Source organism: Microcaecilia unicolor, chromosome 9 (assembly GCF_901765095.1).
Source record: "Microcaecilia unicolor chromosome 9, aMicUni1.1, whole genome shotgun sequence".
Classification (NCBI taxonomy): domain Eukaryota; kingdom Metazoa; phylum Chordata; class Amphibia; order Gymnophiona; family Siphonopidae; genus Microcaecilia; species Microcaecilia unicolor.
The window spans coordinates 8,482,199-8,496,494 of NC_044039.1; positions in this window are offsets into that span (position 1 = coordinate 8,482,199).

Below are 14,296 nucleotides of genomic sequence, written 5' to 3' on the forward strand. Positions count from 1 at the left end.
AGAGCCAACATGGATTTAGTCAAGGGACCTCTTGCCTCGCCAATCTACTACATTTCCTTGAAGGGGTGGATAAAGGTGAGCCAGTTGATATCGTGTATCTGGATTTTCAAAAGGGATTTGACAAAATACTTCATGAAAGACTCTTGAGGAAATTAGGAAGTCATGGGATAGGAGGTGATGTCCTATTGTGGATTAAAAGCTGGTTAAAAAGATAGAAGAGTAGGGTTAAATGAGAGGTGTTTTCAATACAGTAGGGTAGATAGTTGCATTCTCCAGGGATCTCTGCTGGGATTTCTGCTTTTTAACATATTTATAAATGATCTAGAGATGGGAATAACTAGCGAGGTAATTATATTTGCTGGTGACACAAAGTTATTCAAAGTTGTTAAATCGCAAGAGGATTGTGAACACTTGTAAGAGGACCTTATGAGATTTGGCGTCTAAATGGCAGATTACTAATGTGAGCAAGTGCAAAGTGATGCATGTGGGAAAGAGGAACCCAAACGATAGCTGTATGATGCACATTAGGAATCACGGCCCAGGAAAAGGATCTAGGTGTCATCGCTGATACATTGCAACCCTTTGCTCAGTGTGCAGTAGTGGCTAAGAAAGTGAATAGAATGTTAGGAATTACTAGGAAAGGAATGTAAAACAAAAATGAGAATGTTATAATGCCCTTGTGTTGCTCTCTGGTGTGATGCACCTCGAATACTGTGTGCAATTCTGGTCAAAGCATCTCAAAAAAGATATAACAAAATGGAGGAGTGGCCTAGTGGTTAGCACACCGGTCTTGCAATCTAGAGGTGGCTGGTTTAAATCCCACCGCTGCTCCTTGTGATCTTGGGCAAGTCACCTAACCGTCCATTGCCTCAGGTACAAACTTAGATTGTGAGCCCTCCTGGGACAGAGAAATATCCAGAGTACCTGAATGTAACTCACCTTGAGCTACTACTGAAGAAGGTGTGAGCAAAATCTAAATAAATAAATAAAGATTCCATTCAGAATCTCAAAGAATAGCAACATTCCATGTAGAACCCCAAAGAATATCAGGATTCTGGAATCCTAAAGAGATGACAAGATTCCATGCAGAATCTCAAACAGTAGCAACATTCCATATAGAACCCTAAAGAATAACAAGCGGAGGAGTGGCCTAATGGTTAGAGCACCGGTCTTGCAATCCAGAGGTGGCCAGTTCAAATCCCACTGCTGCTCCTTGTGATCTTGGGCAAGTCACTTAACCCTCCATTGCCTCAGGTACAAACTTAGATTGTGAGCCCTCCTGGGACAGAGAAATATCCAGTGTACCTGAATGTAACTCATCTTGAGCTACTACTGAAAAAGGTGTGAGCAAAATCTAAATAAATAAATAAAGATTCCATTCAGAATCTCAAAGAATAGCAACATTCCATGTAGAACCCCAAAGAATATCAAGATTCCATTCAGAATCGCAAAGTGTAGCAACATTCCATGTAGAACCCCAAAGAGTAACAAGATTCTTTGGGGTGGAGGCGTGGCCTAGTGGTTAGTGCACCGTCCTTGCAATCCAGAGGTGGCTGGTTCAAATCCCACTGCTGCTCCTTGTGATCTTGGGCAAGTCACTTAACCCTCCATTGCCTCAGGTACAAGCTTAGATTGTGAGCCCTCCTGGGACAGAGACATATCCAGTGTACCTGACTGTAACTCACCTTGAGCTACTACTGAAAAAGGTGTGAGCAAAATCTAAATAAATAAATAAATACAGAGAAGAGTGATGAAAATGATAAAGGGGATTGGACGGCTTCCCTATGCAGAAAGGCCAAAGTGGCTAAGGCTCTTCAGCTTGGAGAAGACAGTCAAGTTGGAGATATGATAGAGGACTATACAATACTGAGTGGAGTGGAATGGGTAGATGTGAAGCACTTGGTTACTCTTTCCAAAAAATACTAGGACTAGGGGGCACGCAATGAAGCTACTAAGTAGTACATTTTAAAACAAACTGGAGAAAATATTTCTTCACTGGGGGGGGGGGGGGGGGGGGGGGGGGGGGGGGGGGGGGGGGGGGGTCCTTTTATCAGGCTGCAGCAAAAAGGGCCCTGTGCTAGCAGTGTTGGCTGCTTTTGCCATGTGCTGAGGCCCTTTTTACTGCAGTGGGTAAAAAGGCTGAAAAAAAGACATTGCCATGCAGTAAGATTACGCTTACTGTGTGGCTATGTGGGTGGGGGGCACTTAATGCCACCCATTGAGATGGCGGTAAGGGCTCCTGTGCTAACCTGGCAGTAACCAGATAACATGCAGTGCTGCCTGATTACCGCCAGGTTAGTGCAGGAAATGGTGCCCGCTGGGACTGGAGCTACTGCCGGTGTCCGCATACAGTTCAAACTCCTCTTATTGACCTATAAGTGCATTCACTCTGCAGCTCCTCATTGTCTTGCTAAGGATGTAAAAAGAATTGAAGCGGTGCAAAGAAAAGCTACAAGAATGGTATGGGATTTGCGTTACAAGACGTATGAGAAGAGACTTGCTGACCTGAACATGTATACCCTGGAGGAAAGGAGAAACAGGGGTGATATGATACAGACGTTCAAATATTTGAAAGGTATTAATCCGCAAACAAACCTTTTCCGTAGATGGGAAGGCGGTAGAACTAGAGGACATGAAATGAGATTGAAGGGGGGCAGACTCAAGAAAAATGTCAGGAAGTATTTTGTCACGGAGAGAGTAGAGTGTTGAATACTTGGAATGCCGTCCCGCGGGAGGTGGTGGAGACGAAAACGGTAATGGAATTCAAACATGCGTGGGATAAACATAAAGGAATCCTGGTCAGAAGGAATGGATCCTCAGAAGCTTAGCCGATATTGGGTGGCAGAGCCAGTGGTGGGAGGCGGGGCTAGTGCTGGGCAGACTTCTACGGTCTGTGCCCTGAAAATGGCAGATACAAATCAAGGTAAGGTATACACAAAAAGTAGCACATATGAGTTTATCTTGTTGGGCAGACTGGATGGACCGTGGAGGTCTTTTTCTGCCGTCATCTACTATGTTACTATTGTACCTCTCCACTCTCATCTCTCCCTACACTCCTCCCCGGGAACTACTTTCACTGGGTAAATCTCTCTTATCTGCACCCTTCTCCTCCACTGCTCACTCCAGACTCCGTTCCTTTTATCTTGCTGCACCATATGCCTGGAATAGACTCAGGACGTCAGACTCAGAAACAGAACGAAGGAAGAAGAGGACCTCAGCTGGCGGGGGTTGGGGTCCCCCACCAGCAAAGGTAGGCGACGGCGACAGCGGGGGAGGGTTGGCGGTGGGGGGGGGGGGGTCAAAGTTGGTGGTGGTGGTAGCGGTAGGGGGGAGGGGTCAGCGGTCCCGGGGGGGGGGGGGCTAAAATGTGCCCCCTTACCTCGGGCTCTGGACCCCCCTCCTGCCGAAGTCTGGCTACGCCCCTGGTTGGAAACAGGGTACTGGGCTTGATGGACCTTCAGTCTGTCTCAATATGGCAATGCTTATGTTCTTCTGTCTTTATCTGCCATCTTCCACTATACTACGCTGCAGCTGAGCGAGGGGACTGGTTAGAGCTGCAGTAGCAGGGACGTACATCACTACAATAGCCCCACAATCTCAGATGTATCAGGTGCTGTAATGACCAGGCCATTTCTCAGTGAAAGATAATTAGTGTGTTCTAGTACGATATCATGCTTAAGTGTCTCTAGAAGGACAAACTGAAGATAACAATAAGTGATAATTGCCCTCTTGCCTGCGCATGCTTTGCTTAAGAAATCATTGGGCGCAAAGGTCCTTTTCAACCAGGAAGAAACAAGACATGCGTACTCTGTGTGTATTCAGAAAAAACTCCATTTTATATTCACACTTCTGAAATGTCAGGGACTTGCTCTTTGAACCAATCATCTCAGGTTATTTATCTATGGACTTAAAAATCAGGAAAAATGTTGGCTTCAAGTCCGCAGTGCCTCTGAACGTACATTTGTAACAATACAGTTTGGCTGAAAAAGGAATTATTATCTGAGGTCATGGATGGTGTGGTGGGGGGGTGAATTCTCAAAAGCATGATCTGAAGAACATCGTTTCCTGAGTGCCCGGCCTGCCTTCGTAGCTTGACAGAAAAGTGTAAGCCTTAAAACAGACTTCATGGACGTTATTGGAGAAAATGAGGCCCTGCAGCAGTTTTTTGAAGGTAAGACTTCATTTTTTCTGTCGTACGTGTGGTACTGTCTCTGTTTAACTTTGCAGCCATTTTAAATGTGGAAAAGTGGGCGACAAGTCCGGTAAATATAACATACGTGGGCCCATACGTGTTTGCGTGTGAAATGCTCTTAATTGAGTGCATTCTCGCACACGCCTTTCAACATGTGAAAAGGTGTTGGCGATACGGAACATTTAAATTATTGCTAAAAGCACTGGGCAAAAATGTAGCCAGTTGCATAGTCAGATTTCGGTATCTCTGTGTGTGTTTGGTGCTGTACGTAGCATGAAAGTGTTATCCCAAAATAGGTAGTTCCCATGTCTCACATAGAGAAGGTGTCTTTTTTTTTTTTTCTTTTCTTATTTTTTCAGTATTTCTCAAGTAAAGCTTATAATGCTTGCAGAATTCTGTTTTACTTAGAATTACATGCAGCCAGCCTGTTCTTTGTGCAGCTAAATGACCACCTCTGTACACATTGAGGGGCATAATTGAACAGCGCCGGCCATCTTCGGGGCCGGCTCCGCAAGGGGGCGGAGCCAACCGTATTTTCGAAATACGGTTGGGGCCGGCTAAATCGATCGCCGGGTGAAGAGGAGATGGCCGGCTTCGTTTTTCAGCCGTAATGGAAACCAGACCCGACCATCTCAAACCCAGCGAAATGCAAGGCAATTGGTCGTGGGAGGAGCCAGCATTTGTAGTGCACTGGCCCCCCTCACATGCCAGGACACCAACCGGGCACCCTAGGGGGCACTTCTAGAAATTAAAAATAAATAAATAAATAAAAGTAACTCCCAGGTGCATAGCTCCCTTACCTTGGGAACTGAGCCCCCCAAAACCCACTCCCCACAACTCTACACCATTACCATAGCCCTAAGGGGTGAAAGGGGACACCTACATGTGGGTACAGTAGGTTTTGGGGGGGGGGGGGGTTGGAGGGCTCCCATTTACCACCACAAGTGTAACAGGTAGGGGGGGATGGGCCTGGGTCTGTCTTGCTGAAGTGCACTGCACCCACTAAAACTGCTCCAGGTACCTGCATACTGCTGTCAGGGAGCTGGGTATGACATTTCAGGCTGGCATAGAGGCTGGCAAAAAAACTTTCTTTTTAAAATTTTTTTGGGTGGGAGGGGGTTGGTGACCACTGGGGGAGTAAGGGGAGGTCATCCCCGTTTCCCTCCGGTGGTCATCTGGTCAATTGGGGCACTTTTTTGTGACTTGGACCTAAAAATAAATGGACCAAGTGCAGCTGGCGAAATGCTCGTCTGAGCCGGTCATCTTTTTTCCATTATGGGGTGAAGCCGGCTATCTCGTAACCACGCCCCCGGCCCGTCCCCACCCCGCCCCCCATCCCGCATTCTGTACCCTCCCTTGAAGGTTGGCCGGCTCAGCGACGAAAAGCAGTTGGGGCCGGCTAAAATCGGCTTTCGATTATACCGATTTGGCCGGGGTCAGGAGATCGCCGGCCATCTCCCGATTTGTGTCGGAAGATGGCCGGCGATCTCTTTCGAAAATAAGCTCAAAGCACTTAAACTAACAAAGTTACACTGTAACCTAAAGAACTTCGTACATCTTCTAAGTACTTTGAAAATGATCCTCGACATATCACTAAATATATATGTAGTTTACAGAACTTACACAATACAAGTATAAGTAACGGAATTCAAACATGCGTGGGATATGCATAAAGGAATCCTGTGCAGAAGGAATGGATCCTCAGAAGCGTAGCCGAAATTGGGTGGCGGAGCGGGTGGGGGGAAGAGGGGTTGTTGGTTGGGAGGCGAGGATAGTGGAGGGCAGACTTCTACGGTCTGTGCTAGAACTGGTGGTTGGGAGGCGGGAAATACTGCTTGGCAGACTTGTTTGGTCTGTGCCCTGAAAAAGGCAGGTACAAATCAAGGTAAGGTATACACATATGAGTTTATCTTGTTGGGCAGACTGGATGGATCGTGCAGGTCTTTTTCTGCCGTCATCTACTATGTTACTATCCTGCTTATAATCGAACGAGAAAAACGCCCAAGTTCCGACCTAAATCGGGAGATGGACGTTTATCTCACATAAACGAATAACGCGGTATAATCGAAAGCTGAACTTGGACGTTTTCAACTGCACTCCATCGCGGAAGCGTACAAAGTTGACGGGGGCGTGTCAGAGGCGTGGTGAAGGCGGGACTGGGGCATGGTTATTACCTGAACAGAGATGGGCGCCTTTCGCCGATAATGGAAAAAAAGTATGCGTTTGTAGCTAGAATTTAGGGCACTTTTCCTGGACCCTGTTTTTTCACGAATAAGGCCACAAAAAGTGCCCTAAATGAGCAGATTACCCCCCAGAGGGAATCGGGGATGACCTCCCCTGACTCCCCCAGTGGTCACTAACCCCCTCCCACCACAAAAAAAAATGATGTTTCACAACTTTTTATTTTCACCCTCAAATGTCATACCCACCTCCCTGGCAGCAGTATGCAGATCCCTGGAGCAGTTGTTAGGGGGTGCAGTGGACTTCAGGCAGGTGGACCCAGGCCCATCCCCCCTACCTGTTACAATTGTGCTGCTTAATGCTTAGTCGTCCAACCCCCCCCAAACCCACTGTACCCACATGTAGGTGCCCCCCTTCACCCCTTAGGGCTATAGTAATGGTGTAGACTTGTGGGCAGTGGGTTTTGAGGGGGATTTGGGGGGCTCAAACCCAAGGGAAGGGTGCTATGCACCTGGGAGCTCTTTTACCTTTGTTTTTGTAAAAGTGCCCCCTAGGGTGCCTGGTTGGTGTCCTGGCATGTGAGGGGGACCAGTGCACTACGAATCCTGGCCCCTCCCACGAACAAATGCCTTGGATTTATTCGTTTTTGAGCTGGGCGCGTTCATTTTCCATTATCACTGAAAAACAAAAACGCCCAGCTCACAAATTGTCGAATAAAACATGGACGTCTATTTTTTGCGAAAATACGGTTTGGTCCGCCCCTTCACGGACCCGTTCTCGGAGATAAACACCCATGGAGATAGACGTTTTCGTTCGATTATGCCCCTCCACGTATGTTACCCACAGAATAAATATCAACAAATAATGATAAAAAATTAATCAACAAAGCCAAATAAAAAGAAAATTTTAAAAAGTCTTATTTGAGTTTTTATTAGTTGCAACTCTTTCCACTTTCACTCACCCCCTATCCTCCATCTTGTGAAAAATCCCCCTTAAACACTATTTTTCCCTGAAAGTGAAAAATATAGACCTACATTTATGCGCTTTCTTAGTTCCCTGGTATTCACTGAAAAGAACATAAGCCTACACATGTCTGTAACTCATTAAACAGGTCATCATCTGTGCTCTCATACAATTATATCAACATACAAATCAGATAATTTTTTTTATGAGGTTAAAAGAATTTATTCTCATTTTCAGTAACCTGGAGATAGTGAAACAACCTTGCCACCTCCTTTTAAGAACAAAACAAGGCACGTTTAATTAATTCATTTTCAGTGGTTACTTCGGAACGTTTGGGCTACAGTTCATGCAATCGATTTCCTTAGTTGGCCAACCCAATGCTTGATCTTCTATGGTTGTAATCATCCCTCACCCTGCTTTGAATAATAGTTAATACCTGGCGGCCAAAGAGAAATGGATTGTATCACACAACTGAAGGCAATAAATCGAATACATGGAAATGAAGAGACATGAAAATACAGGTCACAATTAAAAAGCTTCATAACTGGCAATTAAGAGAAGCTCCTTAGGCCTAATCTCCTTTCGTAAGTGGACACAAGCCGTAAACTCCAGAAAATTGGGAGATTCACTAATTGAAGTGTTGTACCTTTATACCATTCTTCCTATTTTATCCTGAGTTCGGTCTGTGAGTCTTGTGAGCATGTGTTTGTGTGTCTGAAAACGGTCTTTTCCTGGGATGCTGCATTGACCAGCAACTGCTCTAGAGTTATACTTTGTTATCCAGCTGGTGAGACTGTTTCCTAAGGACTGAATGGAGCACCTCAACCGAAAACTAGGGAACATGCAGTTAAGAAAACGTCAGAGGGTGAATGAATGTCCTCAGACTAGATTGGAGGAGTAGCCTAGTGGTTAGTGCAGCGGATTTTGATCCTGGGGAACTGGGTTCAATTCCCACTGCAGCTCCTTGTGCCTCTGGGCAAGTCACTTAATCCTCCATTGCTCCAGGTACAAATAAGTACTTGTATATACTATGTAAACTGCTTTGAATGTAATTGCAAAAACCACAGAAAGGCAGTCCCATTTCCTTTCCCTATTTGCTGCTGTCCACAAAAGCTTAGCTGAAATTGGGTGGCGGGTGGCGGGGGGGGGGGGGGGGGGAAGAGGGGTTGGTGGTTGAGAGGCTAGGATAGGGGAGGGCTGACTTATATGGGGTCTGTGCCAGAGCCGGTGATGGGAGGCGGGACTGGTGGTTGGGAGGCGGGAAATACTGCTGGGCAGACTTATACGGTCTGTGCCCTGAAAAAGACAGGTACAAATCAAGGTAAGGTATACACATATGAGTTTATCGTGGGCAGACTAGATGGACCGTGCAGGTCTTTTTCTGCCGTCATCTACTATGTATTTGCTGCTGTCGTCAGTCTGGGTGCTTATACCAGTCATCTGTATGTTTCTGGCCACTCTAGTTTATCCTTGCATGCCAGGCTGGTACTGTTACTGGGAGGGGGGAGGTCTCATGGATCTCATGGATCTTTCCACAGCTGCTGGTCATGTCTTTGGCCTCTTTCCCACTGCTTCTCTGCCTGGTTTGTTCTTTTAAAGGTCCCTGGGTGGCACTATGACACAACTTTTTATCTATTTCTCTCTCTCTCTCTTTTTTTTTTGTCCCTCAATCTGCAACTTTATTGACATGTGCGTATTTAATGTTCCAAGTTCAGTGCCTGCTGCTGCCTTTTGTGGCGAGGCCTGTTTTCTTTCCTTGGTCCATCACGGAGATGGAAGAAAGGGATTGCCATGAAAAACTGGTGAAACCAAAAGGAAAAATAAGAGCAAAGTGAGAGATTAATGGACATAGTGGAAGAGGAGATGAGAGAAACAAAAGCTCTCCAACCTCTACCCTCAGCCTCCATGGTCTCTGCCATCTCCTCTAGAGTTGCACATACCAATTGGGTGAACCAGTTTGGGTTGAATTCAGTGCACTGGGAGGAAGGCTTAGATTATCTTGAGTTGACTGACGATAGGCAACAAATGATTTTGGATAAATGTGGACCCAGACCTTCATATTCAGTTCAGATCTTGATGATCTATCCAGGAGCAGAGATAGGTAGGCATCATCTTCAAACACTTGACGTATGCGAATATTCTCATGCACACAAATAAATCCTGGATTTTAGTTCATTCAGCCATATTTGAACTGGGCCAAACCTTAGGAAAGGGAAGGGAATTGGGACTTGATATGCTGCCTTTCTGAGGTTTTTGCAACTACATTCAAAGTGGTTTACATATATTCAAGTACTTATTTTGTATCAGGGGCAATGGAGGGTTAAGTGACTTGACCAGAGTCACAAGAGCTGCAGTGGGAATTGAACCCCGTTCCCCAGGATCAAAATCCGCTGCACTAACCACTAGGCTGCTCCCCCACTGTAGGTGTCACCTCTATGTAGGCACAGTAGATATTTTGTGTTCTTGGAGGGCTCATACTTTCCACCACATAAGTACATAAGTATTGCCATACTGGGACAGACCGAAGGTCCATCAAGCCCAGCATCCTATTTCCAACAGTGGCCAATCCAGTTCACAAGTACCTGACAAGATCCCCAAACAGTACAATACATTTTTATGCTGCTTATTGTAGAAATAAGCAGTTGATTTTCTCCGTCCATTTTAATAATGGTCTATGGACTTTTCCTATAGGAAGCCATCCAAACCTTTTTTAAACCCTGCTAAGCTAACTGCTTTTACTACATTCTCTGGCAATGAATTCCAGAGTTTAATTACATGTTGAGTACTGTATACATCTAAACTGCTCTTGTCCCTCAGCTGCCAGTTAAGATGTTCCGTTATTATGAGCATCATATCTGTTTTTTTTATTATTCTATTTATTTATTTATTTTCTGCATTTGTATCCCGCATTTTTCCACTTATTGGTAGGTTCAATGTGGCTTATGAGAGTTTGAGTAGTTTGGCTACAGTTTGTATAGAGTATTGAATCATTGGTTACATTTTGTATCAGACAAGATGCGATTAACAAGATGAGGTTAAACAATTGTCTAAGGTTCGAGAAGTCTACGTAGTTTAGTTACAATTTGAATAGAGTCTGGAATCATTGGTTACATTTTGTATCGAGCAAGATGTGATTAACAAGATGAAGTTAAACAATTGTCTAAGGTTCGAGAAGTCTACGTAGTTTAGTTACAATTTGAATAGAGTCTGGAATCATTGGTTACATAAGTCCCAGAATTGGTACAGTCTGATCAAAGAATTTTCAATTGATTTACCTTTCAAAAGGTGATCTCATTGACTAGGTATTTATGCTTATATTTGGTCATTCTACTATTGTTTTGTTGTTCCCAGGGTTGTAAGGAAGTTAATAAACTAATTAATCAATCAGACTTTTTCCACAGACATTGAAAAGTGAGTGCTTGTTTAGCACCTGTCATTTGTACAAAAGATGGTTTCTATATTTTCCGTTTTTATCTTGTTCTGGACTTGCTAGTGATTGTTTAATTTAATTCTGACATTTATAATCTGCTTAACCATCCAGTTCGAGGTGGAGGACAACCCCACATTATAAGCAGGTACTTTTTTCTGTCCTTCATAATCTCATTTATGATCCTGAGGCAATGGAGGGTTAAATGACTTGCCCAGGGTCCACCAGGAGCTGCAGTGGGACTTGAACCCAGGAAGCCTCTGCTTTTGTACCAGTCTGTTTGTACACATTGGAGATGATGGCATGTGCATTTCTGAATCTGGTGAGTTCTTTGATTGGGAGGAAAGGCTCAGTTTCACTCTTCTGCTGTGTTTTCCTTCCGTCTCTCTGCCAGCTCTGTCTCTGATACCAGCATGCTGACCCTGGGCATGGTAATTAATGGAGAGATACAATACTTTTGTCCCTTGTGAGCTGTGCTAAAGCCTGTATGTCTAGACCAGTATCTCAGCAGTTAACAGCTGGGGGCTGTAAATGGATTTCATGGCTATAAACTCTTGTTTACTTAAGACAAGTTGACCAGAACAATCTTCTCCCATGAAAAGGTAGGAGATGTCTAAACTCATAAGTTAAAAGCTGCCCACTGAAGTTTGTGCCTTCCTTGTTTTGAAATTAAATTGTCCATGTGATGATGCAAATTACTGTATAAATACAAGGCTGAGGTTGTCCTGTACTGCCTGCTCTGATTCTTCTATCATACACCAGCTTACATTCCCAGTGGTAGTACCTGGTCTATATGCTCCTGTACTGCAGAGTGAGAGAGGCATGCAAAGCTCAGGATGCGCTCATTAGGGATGTGCATTGATTAGAATACACTGGTGGATAGTTAATGTGTCTTAAATGTAGCACATGAAAGATCAATTAAGTATGAATTAGCCAATGAATTAATGTACCACAATTTGCACCCAATACTAAAACTGAATATGTGAAACAAACCAAAAAATGCCTGAAAATTGGGGAAAATTCTCAAAGCAAATCAAGCTTCTCTTGCCCGGTCACTTGGCTAGTGCTTTCTACTGCTAATGTCATGAATCAATGACTTAGCCTGGCCTCAGAATGACATCCTATAGTATATCTCCTATCAAACTGAGCTCTCTTTTTCATCAAGCACTGCCATTTCCTCCCCTCACCCTCCCCACTGACAGTTTGAACTTCGTGGGTGTGGCTTGGATCTCTTTCAGGGAGAGAAAACTAACAACTTATAGCAGCAGCTTCAGAGAGCATTTTCCATCTCACAGATAGGCTGCAGAGAATACCTTCTCCTGCTTCCACCCACCCTACCCCTCTACCCACCCACCCCTAGAGTGACATGTCTTATATAACCTCCCTATCAACCCACTCATTACTTTACCTCACCCATTTCTATTCTTCTATCACCTTCTCCCACTACTCCAACCAGAGTTACACCTAATCACACTGACCACCCTTCAACATCTTCTGTCCTTCTGTGACTGTTCTCTTGTGCTTGACTGCTTAAATATTTTAAATTTAAATGCTTTACTTTTTGTCTATTAGATTGTAAGCTCTTTGAGCAGGGACTGTCTTTCTTCTGTGTTTGTACAGCGCTGCGTACACTTTGTAGCGCTCTAGAAATGTTAAATAGTAGTAGTAGTAGGTGATATCAGCATTTAGGACTAGATTCTGTATATCACACCTAAAAAAAATCGGCGTTGATGAAATTTGTATAAGCATATTCTATAAAATACGCCTTAATTTAGGTGTGCTTTGTAGAATAGGCTTAAATTTCCACATGGTTGATAGAATACACCGAGCACTGGTCCACACAACTAAATTTAGTCGTGGCCAATTTTGCCAAATAAAACTTGGTGTAAATCCCGACGTCTGAATTATGTGCGGAGCGGGTGTCTTCTGTAACATGCACAGATTTTAGAAATGCCCACAACCCTCCGATTCCACACCCATGACCACGTCCACTTTTCAACTATGCAACTTAGAATTTATGTCCACCACGTTATAGAATACGCTTAGCAAGTAGTGCGCATAAATTCTAATTAATGCCAATTAGTGCTGATAATTGCTTGTCTAATTTTTCAACCATTCCCAAGCACTCTTACAATTTATTGATCTAAAACATTATGTATCAAAAGTGTGTTGTAGTGGATCATCAGACCTAATGCATCTCAGCTACTAGATCATGTAATTTTTATGTAGTTAGATGCAAATCCTCAATCCTTTTATCACTAAGTATTTTTCAATTTTTTACTTATTTTAATCCTCTGTTTTTTCAAATGATTCAAATACTTTACTCTTCATTATGTCTTACATTCATTTATCACAACTTCCAACATGTCTCCTTTGTTACTTCTGGCAGCTGGTCATAGAACGTGAAGTTCCCCCATAAAGAACCTCAGCCGACTTGGCCAGGTTTCGAGACTTCTTCAAGGTGGAGGCTCTCTGCAATTAACAATCCATATGTTACTAACGCCTCAATGCACTAGCTATATATTTAAATTCAGTTTTTAGACAACTGCCTCAACATACCTTTTTCTTCTCCAGTTCCCTTCCTCGTACAAAACAAAATGGCTGCGGCGTTTACCTAGTACGCCCGCCCTTAAATCTTTAACAGCTGATCCAAATCTCTGAATCCCAATTAGGAAAACATTAGGAGAAATGCTAACATATAAGCGCCTGGATTACACATGCCCGGTTGACATTCCGGGACATTACAAATGTAGGAATTGCCAATGGTGTTTATCCACCATTGAAGGGTTGGATTGGGAACAACCAGTCTCTCAAAGACGCATTACAGCAAGAACCTGGACCAATTGCATTACAAATAATGTAATTTATTTCATCAACTGTCCATGTTCTCTAATTTATATAGGGAGGTCAAGAAGGGCGATAAAAACACGCCTCGGTGAACATAAATCGAGACTGAAGAACAAAAGTGATGAGTTGCACCTTTAACACGACATTGGTTAGAGAGGAATCATAATATAGAAGACATCAAATGGAGAATTCTCGACCATGTCCAGATGGGGTGGGAGGGAGGTAATCTGGAATACTTTCTTAATTTCAAGGAGCAAAAATTGATCTTTTATTTGAGCACATTACATCCCGCAGGATTAAATTTCAAACTAGATTGGTGGTCTGTCATTTGATTGGTGCACAGGCAATAGCAGTCCACCAATTGGGATTCAGAGATTTGGATCAGCTGTTAAAGATTTAAGGGCGGGCGTACTAGGTAAACGCCACAACCATTTTGTTTTGTACGAGGAAGAGAACTGGAGAAGCGAAAGGTATGTTGTAGTAGTTGTCTAAAAACTGAATTTAAATATATAGCTAGTGCATTGAGGTGTTAGTAACATATGGATTGTTAATTGCAGAGAGCCTCCACCTTGAAGAAGTCTCGAAACCTGGCCAAGTCGGCTGAGGTTCTTTATGGGGGAACTTCACGTTCTATGACCAGCTGCCAGAAGTAACAAAGGAGACATGTTGGAAGTTGTGATAAATGA